The sequence below is a fragment of the Salmo trutta genome, chromosome 36 (assembly GCF_901001165.1).
Source record: "Salmo trutta chromosome 36, fSalTru1.1, whole genome shotgun sequence".
NCBI classification, from domain to species: Eukaryota; Metazoa; Chordata; class Actinopteri; order Salmoniformes; family Salmonidae; genus Salmo; species Salmo trutta.
In genome coordinates, this window is record NC_042992.1 from 4586182 (window position 1) to 4605772 (window position 19591).

The following is a 19591-nucleotide window of genomic DNA, read 5'->3' on the forward strand; positions in this document are numbered from 1 at the left end:
GAATATAATAGACTATAGTAGAATATAATAGAATAGAGTAGACTAGAATAGAATAGAGTAGAATATAATAGACTAGAGTAGAATATAATAGACTAGAGTAGACTAGAATAGAATAGAGTAGAATATAATAGAATATAATAGAATATAATAGACTAGAGTAGACTAGAATAGAATAGAGTAGAATAGAGTAGAATAGAGTAGAATATAATAGAATAGAGTAGACTAGAGTAGAATAGAGTAGAATATAATAGAATAGAGTAGAATATAATAGAATAGAGTAGAATATAATAGAATAGAGTAGAATATAATAGAATATAATAGAATATAATAGACTAGAGTAGAATATAATAGACTAGAGTAGAATATAATAGAATAGAGTAGAATATAATAGACTAGAGTAGACTAGAGTAGAATATAATAGACTAGAGTAGAATATAATAGAATAGAGTAGAATATAATAGACTAGAGTAGACTAGAATAGAATAGAGTAGAATATAATAGAATATAATAGAATATAATTGACTAGAGTAGAATATAATAGAATATAATAGACTAGAATAGAATAGAGTAGAATATAATAGACTATAGTAGAATATAATAGAATAGAGTAGAATAGAATAGAATAGAGTAGAATATAATAGACTAGAGTAGAATATAATAGAATAGAGTAGAATATAATAGACTATAGTAGAATATAATAGAATAGAGTAGACTAGAATAGAATAGAGTAGAATATAATAGACTAGAGTAGAATATAATAGAATAGAGTAGAATATAATAGACTAGAGTAGACTAGAATAGAATAGAGTAGAATATAATAGAATATAATAGAATATAATAGAATATAATAGACTAGAGTAGACTAGAGTAGAATAGAGTAGAATATAATAGAATAGAGTAGAATATAATAGAATAGAGTAGAATATAATAGAATAGAGTAGAATATAATAGAATATAATAGAATATAATAGACTAGAGTAGAATATAATAGACTAGAGTAGAATATAATAGACTAGAGTAGAATATAATAGAATAGAGTAGAATATAATAGACTAGAGTAGACTAGAGTAGAATATAATAGACTAGAGTAGAATATAATAGACTAGAGTAGAATATAATAGAATAGAGTAGAATATAATAGACTAGAGTAGACTAGAATAGAATAGAGTAGAATATAATAGAATATAATAGACTAGAGTAGAATATTATAGAATATAATAGAATATAATAGAATATAATAGAATAGAGTAGAATATAATAGACTAGAGTAGACTAGAATAGAATAGAGTAGAATATAATAGACTATAGTAGAATATAATAGACTAGAGTAGAATATAATAGACTAGAGTAGAATATAATAGACTAGAATAGAATATAATAGAATAGAGTAGACTAGAATAGAATAGAGTAGAATATAATAGACTAGAGTAGAATATAATAGACTAGAGTAGACTAGAATAGAATAGAGTAGAATAGAGTAGAATAGAGTAGAATATAATAGACTAGAGTAGAATAGAATAGAGTAGAATAGAGTAGAATAGAGTAGAATATAATAGAATAGAGTAGACTAGAGTAGAATAGAATAGACTAGAGTAGAATATAATAGACTAGAGTAGACTAGAATAGAATAGAGTAGAATATAATAGAATATAATAGAATATAATAGACTAGAGTAGAATATAATAGAATATAATAGAATAGAGTAGAAAATAATAGAATATAATAGAATATAATAGAATAGAGTAGAATAGAATAGAATATAATAGAATATAATAGAATAGAGTAGAATATAATAGAATAGAATAGACTATAATAGAATATAATAGAGTAGAGTAGAATAGAATAGAATAGAGTAGAATATAATAGAATAGAGTAGACTAGAGTAGAATATAATAGAATAGAGTAGACTAGAGTAGAATAGAATAGAATATAATAGAATAGAGTAGACTAGAGTAGAATAGAGTAGAAAATAATAGAATAGAGTAGAATAGAGTAGACTAGAATAGAATATAATAGAATATAATAGAGTAGAGTAGAATAGATTAGAATATAATAGAATAGAGTAGACTAGAGTAGAATAGAGTAGAACATAATAGAATAGAGTAGACTAGAGTAGAATAGAATAGAATAGAATATAATAGAATAGAGTAGACTAGAGTAGAATAGAGTAGAATATAATAGAATAGAGTAGACTAGAGTAGAATAGAGTAGAATATAATAGAATAGAGTAGACTAGAGTAGAATAGAGTAGAATATAATAGAATAGAGTAGACTAGAGTAGAATATAATAGAATAGAGTAGAATTGAGTAGAATATAATAGAATAGAGTAGAATAGAGTAGAATAGAATAGAGTAGAGTAGACTAGAGTAGAATAGAGTAGACTAGAGTAGAATAGAGTAGAATATAATAGAATAGAGTAGAATAGAGTAGAATAGAGTAGAATATAATAGAATAGAGTAGACTAGAGTAGAATAGAGTAGAATATAATAGAATAGAGTAGACTAGAGTAGAATATAATAGAATAGAGTAGACTAGAGTAGAATATAATAGAATATAATAGAATAGAGTAGAATAGAGTAGAATAAAGTAGAATATAATAGAATAGAGTAGACTAGAATAGAACATAATAGAATATAATAGAATAGAATAGACTAGAATAGAATAGAATAGAATATAATAGAGTAGAGTAGAATAGAATAGAGTAGAATATAATAGAGTAGAACATAATAGAATAGAGTATAACATAATAGAATAGAGTAGACTAGAGTAGAATACAGTAGAATATAATAGAATAGAGTAGAATAGAGTAGAATATAATAGAATAGAGTAGAATAGAGTAGACTTGAGTTGACTAGAGTAGAATATAATAGAATAGAGTAGAATAGAGTAGAATATAATAGAATAGAGTAGAATAGAGTAGAATAGAATAGAGTAGAGTAGACTAGAGTAGAATAGAATAGAGTAGAGTAGAATAGAGTAGACTAGAGTAGAATAGAGTAGAATATAATAGAATAGAGTAGAATATAATAGAATAGAGTAGAATATAATAGAATAGAGTAGAATATAATAGAATAGAGTAGAATAGAGTAGAATAGAGTAGACTAGAGTAGAATAGAGTAGAATATAATAGAATAGAGTAGACTAGAGTAGAATAGAGTAGAATATAATAGAATAGAGTAGAATATAATAGAATAGAGTAGAATATAATAGAATAGAGTAGAATAGAGTAGAATATAATAGAATATAATAGAATAGAGTAGAATATAATAGAATAGGGTAGAATATAATAGAATAGAGTAGAATAGAGTAGAATAGAGTAGAATATAATAGAATAGAGTAGAATATAATAGAATAGAGTAGAATAGAGTAGAATATAATAGAATATAATAGAATAGAGTAGAATAGAATAGAATAGAGTAGAATATAATAGAATAGAGTAGAATATAATAGAATAGAGTAGAATATAATAGAATAGAGTAGAATAGAGTAGAATAGAGTAGAATAGAGTAGAATATAATAGAATAGAGTAGAATATAATAGAATATAATAGAATATAATAGAATAGAGTAGAATAGAGCAGAATAGAGTAGAGTAGAATATAATAGAGTAGACTAGAGTAGACTAGAGTAGACTAGAGTAGAATAGAGTAGAATAGAGTAGAATAGAGTAGAATAGAGTGCCCTCAAAGCTCATCACTAAGCTAAGGACCTTGGGACTAAACACCTCCCTCTGCAACAGGATACTAGACTTCCTGACAGGCTGCCCCCAGGTGGTAAGGGTAGGTAACAACACATCCGCCACGCTGATCCTCAACACTGGGGCCCCTCAGGGGTGCGTGCTCAGTCCCCTCCTGTACTCCCTGTTCACTCATGACTGCATGGCCAGGCATGACTCCAACACCATCATTAAGTTTGCTGATGACACAACAGTGGTAGGCCTGATCACCAACAATGATGAGACAGCCTATAGGGAGGAGGTCAGAGACCTGACCGTATGGTGCACGGACAACAACCTCTCCCTCAACGTGATCAAGACAAAGAAAATGATTGTGGACTACAGGAAATGAGGACCGAGCACGCACCCATTCTCATCGACGGGCTGTAGTGGAGCAGGTTGAGAGCTTCAAGTTCCTTAGTGTCCACATCACCAACAAACTAACATGGTCCAAGTACATCAAGACAGTCGCGAAGAGGGCACGACAAAACCTATTCCCCCTCAGGAGACTGAAAAGATTTGGCAAGGGTCCTCAGATCCTTAAAATGCTTTACAGCTGCACCATCGAGAGCATCCTGACAGGTTGCATCACTGCCTGGTATGGCAACTGCCCAAGCTTCCTGCCATCCAGGACCTCTACACAAGGTTGTGTCAGAGGAAGGCCCTAAACATTGTCAAAGACTCCAGCCACCCCAGTCATAGACTGTTCTCTCTGCTACCACATGTGAAGCGGTACCGGAGAGCCAAGTCTAGGTCCAAGAGGCTCCTAAACAGCTTCTACCCCCAAGCCATAAGACTCCTGAACATCTAATCAAATGGCTACCCAGACTATTTAGGACAAGGATAGTAAAACAAGGAAAAAGAGGGGAAATGTTGCTGGTCCCCACAAGAAAAAATATATATTTTAGGTTTAGGGTTTAGGATTAGAATTAACGTTAGGGGTTGTGTTTAGGGTTAGGGTTAGAATTAAGGTTAGGGGTTATGGTTAGCTTTAGGGTTAGGGGTTTGGGGTTAGAATTAAGGTTAGAATTAAGGTTTGGGGTTATGGTTAGCTTCAGGGTTTGGGGTTAAATTAGGTTTAGGGTTAGAATTAAGGTTAGGGGTTATGGTTAGCTTTAGGGTTAGGGTTTTGGGGTTAAGTTAGGTTTAGGGTTAGAATTAAGGTTAGAATTAAGGTTTGGGGTTATGGTTAGCTTCAGGGTTTGGGGTTAAATTAGGTTTGGGGTTAAATTAGGTTTAGGGTTAGAATTAAGGTTAGGGGTTATGGTTAGCTTCAGGGTTAGGAGTTTGGGGTTAAATTAGGTTTAGGGTTAGGCTTAGAATTAAGGTTAGAATTAAGGTTTGGGGTTATGGATAGCTTCAGGGTTAGGGGTTAAATTAGGTTTAGGGTTAACATTAGGGTTAAATTAGATTTAGGGTTAAGATTAGGGTTAGGGGTTACATTAGGTTTAGGGTTAGGGGTTAATAAAATAGGATTTTGGATGGGGATAAATGATTTGGTCCACACAAGAATAGCAATACAAAACTGTGTGTGTGTGTCTGTCACGCCCTGACCTGAGAGAGAGTTTATTTCTCTATTTGGTTAGGTCAGGGTGTGGGGTGGGCATTCTATGTTTTATATTTCCATGTTTTGGCAAGGTATGGTTTCCAATCAGAGGCAGCTGCTGCCAATCATTGTCTCTGATTGGGAACCATACTTAGGCAGCCCTTTTTCCCTCCTTGAGTTGTGGGATCTTATTTTTGTACTGCTGTGTAAAGCCTGCAAGACGTGATGGTCGTGTTCCATTGGTTATTATTTTGTTTAAGTGTTCTGATTTTAAAATAAATTCAAGATGAACACATACCACGCTGCACCTTGGTCTACTCCTTTAGACAATCGTTACTGTGTGTGACTGTGTGTGTGTGTGTGTGTGTGTGTGTGTGTGTGTGTGTGTGTGTGTGTGTGTGTGTCAGAGAGACTCACATTGGTGCCGTTGAGGAAGTTTCCTATAGCAGCGTAGACAGGATGTAGCGCAGCGTCATGTTCTTCTCCAGCTGCTCCATCCCCTCCTTCACATCCTGTAGCGGCTCTGCCACTTCCTACACACACACACACACAGGTCACACACAGGTCACACGCACACACACAGGTCACACACACACAGGTCACACACACACACACACACACACACACACAGGTCACACACACAGGTCACACACACACACACAGGTCACACACAGGTCACACGCACACACACAGGTCACACACACACACACACAGGTCACACACACAGGCCACACACACACACACAAGTCACACACAGGTCACACGCACACACACAGGTCACACACACACACACACAGGTCACACACACACAGGTCACACACACACACACACACACAGGTCACACGCACAGATCACACGCACACACACAGGTCACACACACACGGGCACACACACACAGGTCACACACACACACAGGTCACACACACAGGTCACACACACACAGGTCACACACAGACACAGGTCACACACACACAGGTCACACACACAGGCACACACACACGGGTGTCACACACACACACACACACGGGCACACACACACAGGTCACACACACACACACACAGGTCACACACAAAGGTCACACACACACAGGTCACACACACACAGGTCACACGGGCACACACACACACAGGTCACACACACACACACACAGGTCACACACACAGGTCACACACACACACAGGTCACACACACACAGGTCACACGCACACACAGGCACACACACAGGTCACACACACACACAGGCACACACACACGGGTGTCACACACACACACACACACGGGCACACAAAACAACTAAATGAAGGCGTTTCAGGATGCCAGAGTTATTTAGAGACTGCAGCCTGTTAGTCAACCTGTCAGGAACAGGTGCACTGGCTGACTGCCCACTGTGGTCCACCTGTCTGTGGTTGTCACACCTGTGGTTGTCACACCTGTGGTTGTCACACCTGTGGTTGTCACACCTGTGGTTGTCACACCTGTGGTTGTCACACCTGTGGTTGTCACACCTGTGGTTGTCACACCTGTGGTTGTCACACCTGTGGTTGTCACATAAAGGTGTTTAAAGGTTTGTGTCCTGGTCCGGTCAGGCTGCTTTGGTAACTACCAAACACTGTTCTGGTCCTTTGTTTCTGCACGGTATGTTATGTCCGTGTGTGTATTGTGTGTGTGTGTGTGTATGTGTGTATTGTGTGTGTGTGTGTATTGTGTATTGTGTGTGTGTGTGTGTGTGTGTATCTCTGCATGGTGTGGTCTCCTCCATTAAAACTCCTGCTAACAAAACATCCCACTCTGACTGACTCTCCGCTATGGGAACGTTGCCATGCCGAAACCTGCGGTCTGGAATTCTGCCTCTCTGAACAACATGAAAGACACCATCCTGTGGAAGGATGTAAACTTTACATAACAACATGAAAGTGACAGCATCCTGTGGAAGGATGCACATTTTACAGAACAACATGAAAGACACACCATCCTGTGGAAGGCTGTAAACTTTACAGAACAACATGAAAGACACCATCCTGTGGAAGGCTGTAAACTTTACAGAACAACATGAAAGACACCATCCTGTGGAAGGCTGTACATTTTACAGAACAACATGAAAGACACAGCATCCTGTGGAAGGCTGTAAACTTTACAGAACAACATGAAAGACACAGCATCCTGTGGAAGGCTGTAAACTTTACATAACAATATGAAATGCACTTCATTATGTGGAAGGTCATAGACTTTACACGACAACGTGAAAGACAGAGCGTCCTGTGGAAGGCTGTAACTTTTACATAACATGAAAGGCACAGCATGCTATGTAAGGCTGCAAACATTACATAACAACATGAAAGACACAACATCCTCTGTAAGGCTGTACACGTTACAGAACAACAATGAAAGATGCAGCATCTTGTGGAAGCCTGAACAACAAGTCAATTGTTGTTCAGGCTTCCAGAACAACAAGTCAATTGAAATAAATTCATTAGGCCCTAATTATGGATTTCACTTGACTGGGAATACAGATATGCATCTGTTGGTCACAGATACCTTAAGAAAATAAGGAAATAAGGTAGGGGCGTAGATCTGAAAACCAGTCAGTATCTGGTGTGACCACTATTTACCTCATGCAACGCGACACATCTCCTTCATATAGAGTTGATCAGGCTATTAATTGTGGCCTGTGGAATTTTGTCTCACTACTCTCCAATGGCTGTGTGAAGTTGCTGGATATTGGAGAAATGGAACACACTGTCGTACACGTCGATCCAGAGCATCCCAAACATGCTCAATGAGTGACATGTCTGGTGAGTATGCAGGCCATGGAAGAACTGGGGCATTTTCTGCTTCCAGGAATTGTGTACAGATCCTTGCAACATGGGGCCATGCGATATCGTGCTGAAACATGAGGAGATGGCGGCGGATGAATGGCACGACATTGGGGTCTCAGGATCTCGTCACGGTATCTCTGTGCATTCAAATTGCCATTGATAAAATGCAATTGTGTTCATTATCCGTAGCTTATGCCTGCCCATACCATAACCCCACCTCCACCATGGGGCCCATACCATAACCCCACCTCCACCATGGGGCCCATACCATAACCCCACCTCCACCATGGGGCCCATACCATAACCCCACCTCCCCCATGGGGCACTCTGTTCACAACGTCGACATCAGTAAACCGCTCACCCACACAACGCCATACACGCTGTCTGCTATCTGCCTGGTACAGTTGAAACCGGGATTCATCCGTGAACAGCACACTTCTTCAGCGTACCAGTGACCACCGAAGGTGAGCATTTGCTCACTGAAGTCAAGACTGGTGAGGATGACAAGCGCGCCGTTGAGTTTCCCTGAGACGGTTTCTGACAGTTCGTGCAGAGATTCGTAAGTTGTGCAAACCCACAGTTTCATCAGCTGTCCAGGTGGCTGGTCTGAGATGATCCCGCAGGTGAAGAACACGGATGTGGAGGTCCTGGGCTGGCGTGGTTACATGTGGTCTGCAGACAAATTCTCTAAAACGACATTGGAGGCGGCTTATGGCAGAGAAATGAACATCCATTTCTCTGGCAACAACTCTGGTGGACTTTCTTGCAGTCAGCATGCCAATTGTACGCTCCCTTAAAACTTGAGATGTCTGTAGCTTTGTGTTGTGTGACAAAAATGCACATTTTAGAGTGACCTTTTATTGTCCACAGCACACGGTGCACCTGTGTAATGATCATGGTGTTTAATAAGCTTCTTGATATGCCACACCTGTCAGGTGGATGGATTATCTTGGCAAAGGAAAAATGCTCACTAACAGGGATGTAAACAAATTTGTACACAACATTTTAGAGAAAAGCTTAATGTGAGAATAGAACATTTCTGGGATCTTTTATTTCAGCTCATGAAACACGGGACCAAAACATTAGTTGTTGCGATTTATATTTTTGTTCAGTGTACTTCCTCCCCCCCCACCCCCACACTTACCCTTTCCGTAGCCTCGTAGTCCATCTTGAAGGCCCAGAGCTGTAGTCTGGCTGACAGCTCGCTGATGGAGGACAGGGTGAGGAGAAACTGTTCTGCTGAGCCCAGGGGGACGTCAGGGTTGGCCAGCTGAGCATCCTGGATCTTCTGCTTCTCCTCCTCCGAGGGGATCATCGTCAGGATTTTCTACAGGATTAAAGAGTACGCAGAGGAGATGGAAAGAGTGTCCTGAAGATTCTGCTTAAATTCAGTTGGATTGAGCAGTTACATTCATCAACCAAGCCACAACAGACCCTGTGATTTCCTGGCAAATTGAAAAAATGATGTCCTGTGATTGGTTTAAAGCTGTAAATAATGCTGTGTTTTGATTGGCTTGAATTCTTAACAACATGGAGTAGCTTTGGAATGACTACCCTTGGTACTGAAAAACCATCTACTGTTGGACCGACTACCCTGAGTACTGCAACACCATCTACTGTTGGACTGACTACCCTGGGTACTGCAACACCTGACCATCTACTGTTGGACTGACTACCCTGGGTACTGCAAACAAAATCTACTGTTGGAATGACTACCCTGGGTACTGTAAAACCATCTACTGTTGAACTGACTACCCTGGGTACTGTAACACCATCTACTGTTAGACTGGCTACCCTGGGTACTGTAAAACCATCTACTGTTGGACTGACTACCCTGGGTACTGCAACACCATCTACTGTTGGACTGACTACCCTGGGTACTGCAACACCTGACCATCTACTGTTGGACTGACTACCCTGGGTACTGTAAAACCATCTACTGTTGGACTGACTACCCTGGGTTACTGTAACACCATCTACTGTTAGACTGACTACCCTGGGTACTGTAAAACCATCTACTGTTGGACTGACTACCCTGGGTACTGCAACACCATCTACTCTTAGACTGACTACCCTGGGTACTGCAACACCATCTACTGTTAGACTGACTACCCTGGGTACTGTAAACCCATCTACTGTTAAGCTGACTACCCTGGGTACTGTAGCACCATCTACTCGCATATATTCACATGAGCACCACAATGCCTGCTTCACCCATGCTCTACCAAGGTTTTTCAGCACACAGCGTTGATCTAGTAGCTATCTCGGTATTGTACTTCAGACTATGTGTAGACAGGTTGCTTAGGCTTCAAACAGCCTAATTCATACTCTTCAGAGGGATAATGGACTTTACAATTATATATACACCGGTATACACTACCGTTCAAAAGATTGGGGTCACAGAAATGTCCTTGTGTTTGAAAGAAAAGCACATTTTTTTGTCCATTAAAATAACATCAATTTGATCAGAAATATAGTGTAGGCACTGTTAATGTTGTAAATGACTATTGTAGCTGGAAACAACAGATTTTTTATGGAATATCTAGGCGTACAGAGGCCCATTATCAGCAACCATCACTCCCGTGTTCCAATGGCACATTGTCTTAGATAATCTAAGTTTATCATTTTAAAAGGCTAATTGATTATTAGAAAACCTTTTGCAATTATGTTAACACAGCTGAAAACTGTTGTTCTGATTAAAGAAGCAATAAAACTGGCCTTCTTTAGACTAGTTGAGTATCTGGAGCATCAGCATTTGTGGGTTCGATTACAGGCTCAAAATGGCCAGAAACCAAGACTTTCTTCTGAAACTCGTCTGTCTATTCTTGTTTTGAGAAATGAAGCCTATTCCATGCGAGAAATTGCCAAGAAACTGAAGATCTCGTACAACGCTGTGTACTACTCCCTTAACAGAACAGCGCAAACTGGCTCTAACCAGAATAGAAAGAGGAGTGGGAGGTCCCGATGCACAACTGAGCAAGAGAACAAGTACATTGGAGTGTCTAGTTTGAGAAACAGACGCCTCACAAGTCCTCAACTGGCAGCTTCATTAAATAGTACCCGCAAAACACCCGTCTCAACATCAACAGTGAAGAGGCGACTCCGGGATGCTGGCCTTCTAGGCAGAGTTGCAAATAAAAAGCCATATCTCAGACTGGCCAATAAAAAGAAAAGATTAAGATGGGCAAAAGAACACAGACACTGGACAGAGAAACTCTGCCTGGAAGGCCAGCATCCCTGAGTTGCCTCTTCACTGTTGACGTCTAGGTCTAAGCAACCAGCCTACACATAGGCTGAAGTACAATACCAACATAGTTACTGTAGTAGATCAAAGCTTTGCTTTTTTTGGCTTCAGACCAATGTTTATTCTTACTTAAAACACTTTTTTTGTTTTTATTTGTATCATATCTCGATGCCTCATCATCATCACCACCATCCTCCTCTTCCTCATCACCACCACCACCATCATCACCCTCATTATCATCATCATCATCCTCACCACCACCATCATCACCCTCATCCCCATCCTCCTCATCCTCACCACCATCATCCTCACCACCATCACCATCCCCATCATCCTCCTCATCACCATCATCACCCTCATTATCATCATCCTCACCACCATCATCATCACCCTCATCCCCATCATCCTCCTCATCCTCACCACCATCATCCTCACCACCATCATCCTCCTCACCACCACCACCATCACCATCCCCATCATCCTCCTCATCCTCACCACCATCATCACCCTCATTATCATCATCATCATCCTCACCACCACCATCATCACCCTCATCCCCATAATCCTCCTCATCCTCACCACCATCATCCTCATCACCATCATCACCACCACCACCCTCATCCCCATCATCCTCCTCATCCTCACCACCACCACCATCATCATCATCATCATCACCACCACCACCATCATCATCACCATCCCCATCATCATCCTCCTCCTCACCAACACCACCACCACCATCATCATCCTCACCACCACCACCACCACCATCATCCCCATCATCCTCCTCATCCTCACCACCATCATCATCACCCTCACCACCATCATCATCATCATCACCACCATCATCATCACCCTCACCATCATCATCATCATCACCATCATCATCCTCCTCCTCACCAACACCACCACCACCATCATCATCCTCACCACCACCACCATCATCATCACCCTCACCATCATCATCATCATCACCACCATCATCATCACCCTCACCATCATCATCATCATCACCACCATCATCCCCATCACCATCATCACCATCCTCCTCATCTCTCACCTCGATGCCCTCCTTGTTGAGTGCGTACTCATCAAAGTTGAGTATGGCGGTCTTGATAGTGCGAGGAGGAGGCAGGACGGTCAGTCCGATGTTGATGGCGTTACTCCTCTTGGAGTCCAGAACGATGACCTCCTGGCGTTTACCGTCCGCCGCAGTTTTCTGATGGAACAACAGAAAGACAAACAGACAGACAGACAAAGGTTACTCAGATGTCTCAGAGGCTGTTATCTGATGGAACAATAGGACAAACACAGGTCACTGTGAGGTCTCAGAGGCTGTTTTCTGATGGAACAATAGGACAGACAGACACAGGTCACTGAGAGGTTTTTAGAGGCTGTTTTCAGACTATGTGAAAATATCCACATATTATAGTTCATGATGCACTTTGAAAGCACTTTGTGACATACTGCTGATGTAAAAAAAAAAGGGATTTATAAATACATTTGATTGAATGACTGACCGGATACAAGTAGTGTGGAAGACTCATTCTCTTCACAGTGAAGTTGTTTGGTGTACGGTGCCTTCAGATAGTGTTCAGACCCCTTGACTTTTTACACATTTTGTTACATTACAGCCTTATTCTAAAATGGATTAAATATAGATTTTTTTTCTCATCAATCTACACACAATACTCTCTAATGACAAAGTGAAAACACGTTTTTCACTTCGGAAATACCTTATTTAACTTATTTACATAACTATTCATACCCTTTGCTATGAGACTCAAAATTGAGCTCAGGTGCCTCCTGTTTCAATTGATCACCCTTGAGATGTTTCTACAACTTGGAGTCCACCTGTGCTAAATTCAATTAATTGGACATGATTTGGAAAGGCACACACCTTATCAGGAATCAAGGTAAGACCCAGATGCAGACTGTCAAAGTAACAATGTTTACTGTAGCAACAGGGGCAGGCAAAGACAGGTCAAGGCAGGCAGGGGTCGATAATCCAGGGTAAGGCAAAGGTACAGGACGGCAGGAAGGCTCAGGGTCAGGCAGAGAGGTCAGGCAGGCGGGTACAGGGTCAGGACAGGCAAAGGTGAAAAACCAGGAGGACGAGAAAAGAGAGGCTGGGAAAGATAGATGCTGACAGAAAAACCGCTGGTAAGCTTGAACAAACAAGATGAACTGGCAACAAGCACACAGAGAACACAGGTATAAATACACAGGGGATAATTGGTAAGATGGGTGACACCAGGAGGAGGGTGGAGACAAGCACAAGGACAGGTGAAACAGATCAGGGCATGACACACGTGTCTATATAAGGTCCCACAGTTGACAATGCATGTCAGAGCAAAAACCAAGCCATGAGGTCGAAGGAATTGTCTGCAGAGCTCCCCGAGACAGGATTGTGTCAAGTCACAGATCTGGGGAAGGGTACCAAAACATTTCTGCAGCATTGAAGGTCCCCAAGAACACAGTGGCCCCCCTCTTTCTTAATGGAAGAGGTTTGGAACCACCAAGACTCTTCCCAGAGCTGGCCGCCTGACCAAACTGAGCAATCGTGTGAGAAAGGCCTTGGTCAGGGAGGTGACCAAGAACCGGATGGTCACTCTGACAGAGCTCCTGTCAGAATGACCTTGGAGAACCTTCCAGAAGGACAACAATCTCTGCAGCAAATATTTTTCTTTCTTTTTAACACTGCATTGTTTGGGAACGAGCATTTCACTGTAAAGTCTACACCCAGTTGTATGTGACCAATAACATTTGATTTGATTTGTATTTCTCTCTTAGTCTAATGACTGAGATTTCAGTGAGATGTTCAACTAGGAGACGTACGGAGTCAACTTCACCTTTGACTTCCTCTCCATGTACATGTGACTATCCTCCCTTCAGCTCCTTAATCTCTAAATGGCTCCTCGATGCCTTTTGTAGACGGTTGAGAAATGTATTATTTCCCTCGACAAGCAGCCCATTTCCAACCAGAATACCTGTATTTATACTCGTATGCCTTCTATTTTCTCTCCTTCCCATTTCCAACCAGAATACCTGTATTTATACTGGTATGCCTTCCATTTTCTCTCCTTCCCATTTCCAACCAGAATACCCGTATCAAGGCTCTACAGTACAATCCATTTTACTCACATATGCGCCTATATGTGAAATATATCCTTAGATCTGAAATCCTTAGATCTGAAATCCTTAGATCAGAGAAAGCCTGCAGGTCCTGATCTTTTGGATCCCTGCTTTTTAAATCTGGCAGCTGATTTCATAGCTGAACCACTTACATATCTGTTTAATCTAACCCTGGAATGTAATGAAATTCCAAAGATCTGGAAATCAGCATTTGTCCTGCCACTTTTAAAAGGGGGAGATCCAACTCTTTTAAATAATTATAGGCCAATCTCAAAGCTGTCACCCCTGGTGAAAATACTTGAAACCCTTGTGAGTGACCAGCTAAAATAGTTTTTCTTTACTAACTCTATTTTATCAATGTACCAATCGGCTTTCAGGAAGAAGCATAGCACAATTACAGCAGCCATGAAGGTTTTAAATGATATCACTGAAGCTCTTGACAAAAAACAGCATTGTGTCTCACTTTTTATTGATCTCTCTAAGGCTTTTGATACAGTTGATCATGCTATACTAAGGCAGAGATTGTCGAGTGTAGGTCTTTCAGAGCATGCAGTTGCATGGTTTGTTAACTATCTGTCTGATAGAACTCAGTGCACTCAATTTGACGTGCTTAGGTCTGTTAAATTGTCTGTCTTAAATGGTGTGCCCCAAGGCTCTGTACTTGGTCCTCTCTTATTCACTATTTATATAAATAATTTAGACAAAAATGTCCAAAATGCACAACTTCATTTTTATGCTGATGATACTGTTATTTACTGTTGTGCTTCATCTCTTACAAAAGCTTTCCAGAACTTGCAAACTGCTTTTAATACTGTTCAACATACCTTGTCTCAATTGAAGCTTATCCTCAATACTGACAAAACTAAACTACTGGTGTTTTCTAAAGCAAGAAATAGACCTCTGAACCTTCCACCTATTACTACCTGTCATGGCAAGATTGAGGTTGTAACCTCATATAAATATCTTGGAATTTTGATTGATGATGGCCTCTCTTTTAAAATGCATATTCAACAACTTACAAAAAAATTGAAGCTGAAATTAGGATTTTATTTTAGGAATAAGGCTTGTTTTTCTTTTGAAGCCAGAAGGAGGCTAGTATCAGCTACATTTATGCCTTTACTAGACTATGGGGATATTTTGTATATGAATGCTTCCGCTCAGTGTTTGAGATCAATTGACACCCTTTACCATGGCACTTTGAGATTTATTTTAAATTGCAAAACCCTTACGCACCACTGCACTTTGTATACCAGGGTTGGCTGGCCTTCTCTAGTCACTCGTAGGCTCAGTCACTGGTATACTTTTATTTACAAAGCCATTTTGGGTTTACTACCTTTTTATTTTGGGCATTTTTATTGTTCAGAAATGTGGTGGGTACTCTCTTCGTTCGCGGGACTTTATCCTGCTAACTGTTCCAAATGTCCGAACTGAATTTGGTAAAAGGGCTTTTATGTACTCTGCGCCATCGTCTTGGAACGCCTTACAAAATACTTTTAAACTGGAAGAACTTGTCCCGATTGGTATTTTTAAATCACTGATGAATGATCTTGAGACTGATTCCCTGACATGTCAATGTTTTTAATTTGCTGTTTTTGATTTTGTTATATTCTTTGTTAATTCTATGGTTTTTACTAGATTACTTGTAGTTTTTCATGTTGTTTGTCTGTAATTTTTGTAATGACTTGGCGCTGCCTATCTTGGCCAGGACGCTCTTGAAAAAGAGATTTTAAATCTCAATGAGCCCTTCCTGGTTACATAAAGGTTAAATAAAAAATAAATAAATGTTTTGCTGTGCGGCATGGACATTTTTATTTAGGAGCACCAGTGTATATAATAGGAGCACCAGTGTATATAATAGGAGCACCAGTGTATATAACAGGAGCACCAGTGTATATAATAGGAGCACCAGTGTATATAATAGGAGCACCAGTGTATATAACAGGAGCACCAGTGTATATAACAGGAGCACCAGTGTATATAACAGGAGCACCAGTGTATATAACAGGAGCACCAGTGTATATAACAGCAGCACCAGTGTATATAACAGGAGCACCAGTGTATATAACAGGAGCACCAGTGTATATAATAGGAGCACCAGTGTATATAATAGGAGCACCAGTGTATATAATAGGAGCACCAGTGTATATAATAGGAGCACCAGTGTATATAATAGGAGCACCAGTGTATATAACAGGAGCACCAGTGTATATAATAGGAGCACCAGTGTATATAATAGGAGCACCAGTGTATATAACAGGAGCACCAGTGTATATAACAGCAGCACCAGTGTATATAATAGGAGCACCAGTGTATATAATAGGAGCACCAGTGTATATAACAGGAGCACCAGTGTATATAACAGGAGCACCAGTGTATATAACAGGAGCACCAGTGTATATAACAGGAGGACCAGTGCGCCTAGAAAAATAAAGTATTCTAGTTTTATTACCACATATTGTTATCATTGTGCTCCAAAAAGTATTTCTGTGAGTTTTATGTTTCTTCAACTTAGGCACACACGCGTTCCTTGTTAAAACCTCTCTGGGGTATGTGGGACGCTAGCGTTCAACAGCCAGTGAAATAGCAGAGCGCCAAATTCAAAACAACAAAAATCTCATAGTTAAAATTTCTCACACATACAAGTGTTATACACCATTTTAAAGATAAGATTCTCGTTAACCTCTCTAGGGTAGGGGGCAGTGTTTGCACGGCCGGATAAAAAACGTACCCAATTTAATCTGGTTATTACTACTGCCCAGAAACTAGAATATGCATATAATTATTGGCTTTGGATAGAAAACACCCTAAAGTTTCTAAAACTGTTTGAATGGTGTCTGTGAGTATAACAGAACTCATATGGCAGGCAAAAACCTGAGAAGATTCCTTACAGGAAGTGCCCTCTCTGACCATTTCTTGGGCTTCTACACTCTCTTCATTGAAAACTGAGGATCGCTGCTGTAACGTGACACTTCCTACAGCTCCCATAGGCTCTCAGAAGGCGGCAAAACGGGGAATGATGCCTTTGCAGGCCCTGGCTGAAAAACAGTAGCGCATTTGGATAGTGGTCGATCAGAGAACAATGAGACTGGGGCGCGTGCACGAGGCGACACCATGTTTTTATTTTTTCGTCTTTGAACGAAAACAGGGTTTCCCGGTCGGAATATTATCGCTTTTTTACGAGAAAAATCGCATAAAAATTGATTTTAAACAGCGGTTGACATGCGTCGAAGTACGGTAATGGAATATTTAGAATTTTTTTGTCACGAAACGCGTCACCCTTCGGATAGTGTCTTGAACGCACAAACAAAACAGAGGATATTTGAACATAACTATGGATTATTTTGAACCAAACCAACATTTGTTATTGAAGTAGAAGTCCTGGGAGTGCATTCTGACGAAGAACAGCAAAGGTAATCAAATTTTTCTAATAGTAAATCGGAGTTTGGTGAGGGCCAAACTTGGTGGGTGTCAAAATAGCTATCCCGTGATGGCTGGGATATCTACTCAGAATATTGCAAAATGTGCTTTTGCCGAAAAGCTATTTTAAAATCGGACATAGCGATTGCATAAAGGAGTTCTGTATCTATAATTCTTAAAATAATTGTTATGTTTTTTGTGAACGTTTATCGTGAGTAATTTAGTAAATTCACCGGAAGTTTGCGGTGGGTATGCTAGTTCTGAACGTCACATGCTAATGTAAAAAGCTGTTTTTTGATATAAATATGAACTTGATTGAACAAAACATGCATGTATTGTATAACATAATGTCCTAGGAGTGTCATCTGATGAAGATCATCAAAGGTTAGTGCTGCATTTAGCTGTGGTTTGGGTTTATGTGACATTATATGCTAGCTTGAAAAATGGGTGTCTGGTTATTTCTGGCTGGGTACTCTGCTGACATAATCTAATGTTTTGCTTTCGTTGTAAAGCCTTTTTGAAATTGGAGAGTGTGGTTAGATTAACGAGAGTCTTGTCTTTAAAATGGTGTAAAATAGTCATATGTTTGAGAAATTGAAGTAATCGCATTTCTAAGGTATTTGAATAACGCGCCACGGGATTCCACTGGCTGTTGAGTAGGTGGGACGATTTCGTCCCACATACCCTAGAGAGGTTAATCCAACCACATTGTCCGATTTCAAAAAGGCTTTACGGCGAAAGCATAACATTAGATTATGTTAGGACATCAACTTGACAAGAAAAACCACACAGCCATTTTCCAAGCAAGGAGAGGCATCACAAAAACCAGAAATAACGCTAAAATGAATCACTAACCTTTGACGATCTTTATCAGATGACACTCCCAGGACTCAATGTTACACAATACATGTATGTATGAGTTCTGTTATACTCACAGACATCATTCAAACGGTTTTAGAAACTTCAGAGTGTTTTCTATCCAAATCTACTAATAATATGCATATCCTACCTTCTGAAACTGAGTAGCAGGCGGTTTAATTTGGACACGCCTTTCATCCGGATGTCAAAATACTGCCCCCTACCTTAGAGAAGTTTTAAATGGGTCAGCATAGAACCCTGTATATTTATACTGGTATAAACTTACTGATAAGACCATGTCAATTTTCTGTCCTTCCCATCTATTCTCCCCCCCCCCCAGTGTTCCTCTGGAGAAGCCTGCCTCAGATGAATGAGACAGAGGACAATCCCCCCAGTACCACCACCTCGTCTCACTGAAGAACAATGAAGGCAAGACTGAGGAGTACAAATACAGTACCATGATCTAAGACAGAGAGGAGACATGAATGAGTAGTGTTGAGGGCAGGTGGGTCACAAGAGGAATCACAGACATACACTGATTTACTACATGGCCAAAAGTATGTTGACACCCTGGGGATGCTCGGACGAGACGTGAACTCAGGAGCCTAATTGTTTTTAAAATTACATCAACGTCACTTTTCACAGATATTTAAATGGAGGATTCTTCTGGTAGATAATCGTCCTCGGTCATTCGAGTGTCACTGTTTACAATCGTCTTTGTGCTCTTAGAGAATCCCTACGTGTTACATATCTATACGTCTTTCCAGAAAGAAAACTAGTGAGCGCATCAACTGCTGACCATTTAGGGAATTGAGTTCCCAACTGACGTGACAAATTTTGTTCCATAATGTGGAGTATT

The 19591-nt window shown here is 39.9% G+C and overlaps 1 pseudogene; it reads right to left on the reverse strand.

Moving 5' to 3' along the window:
* Window positions 1–19591, reverse strand: part of LOC115175396 (FH1/FH2 domain-containing protein 3-like) — a 57415-nt pseudogene that overhangs the window by 2756 nt on the left and 35068 nt on the right.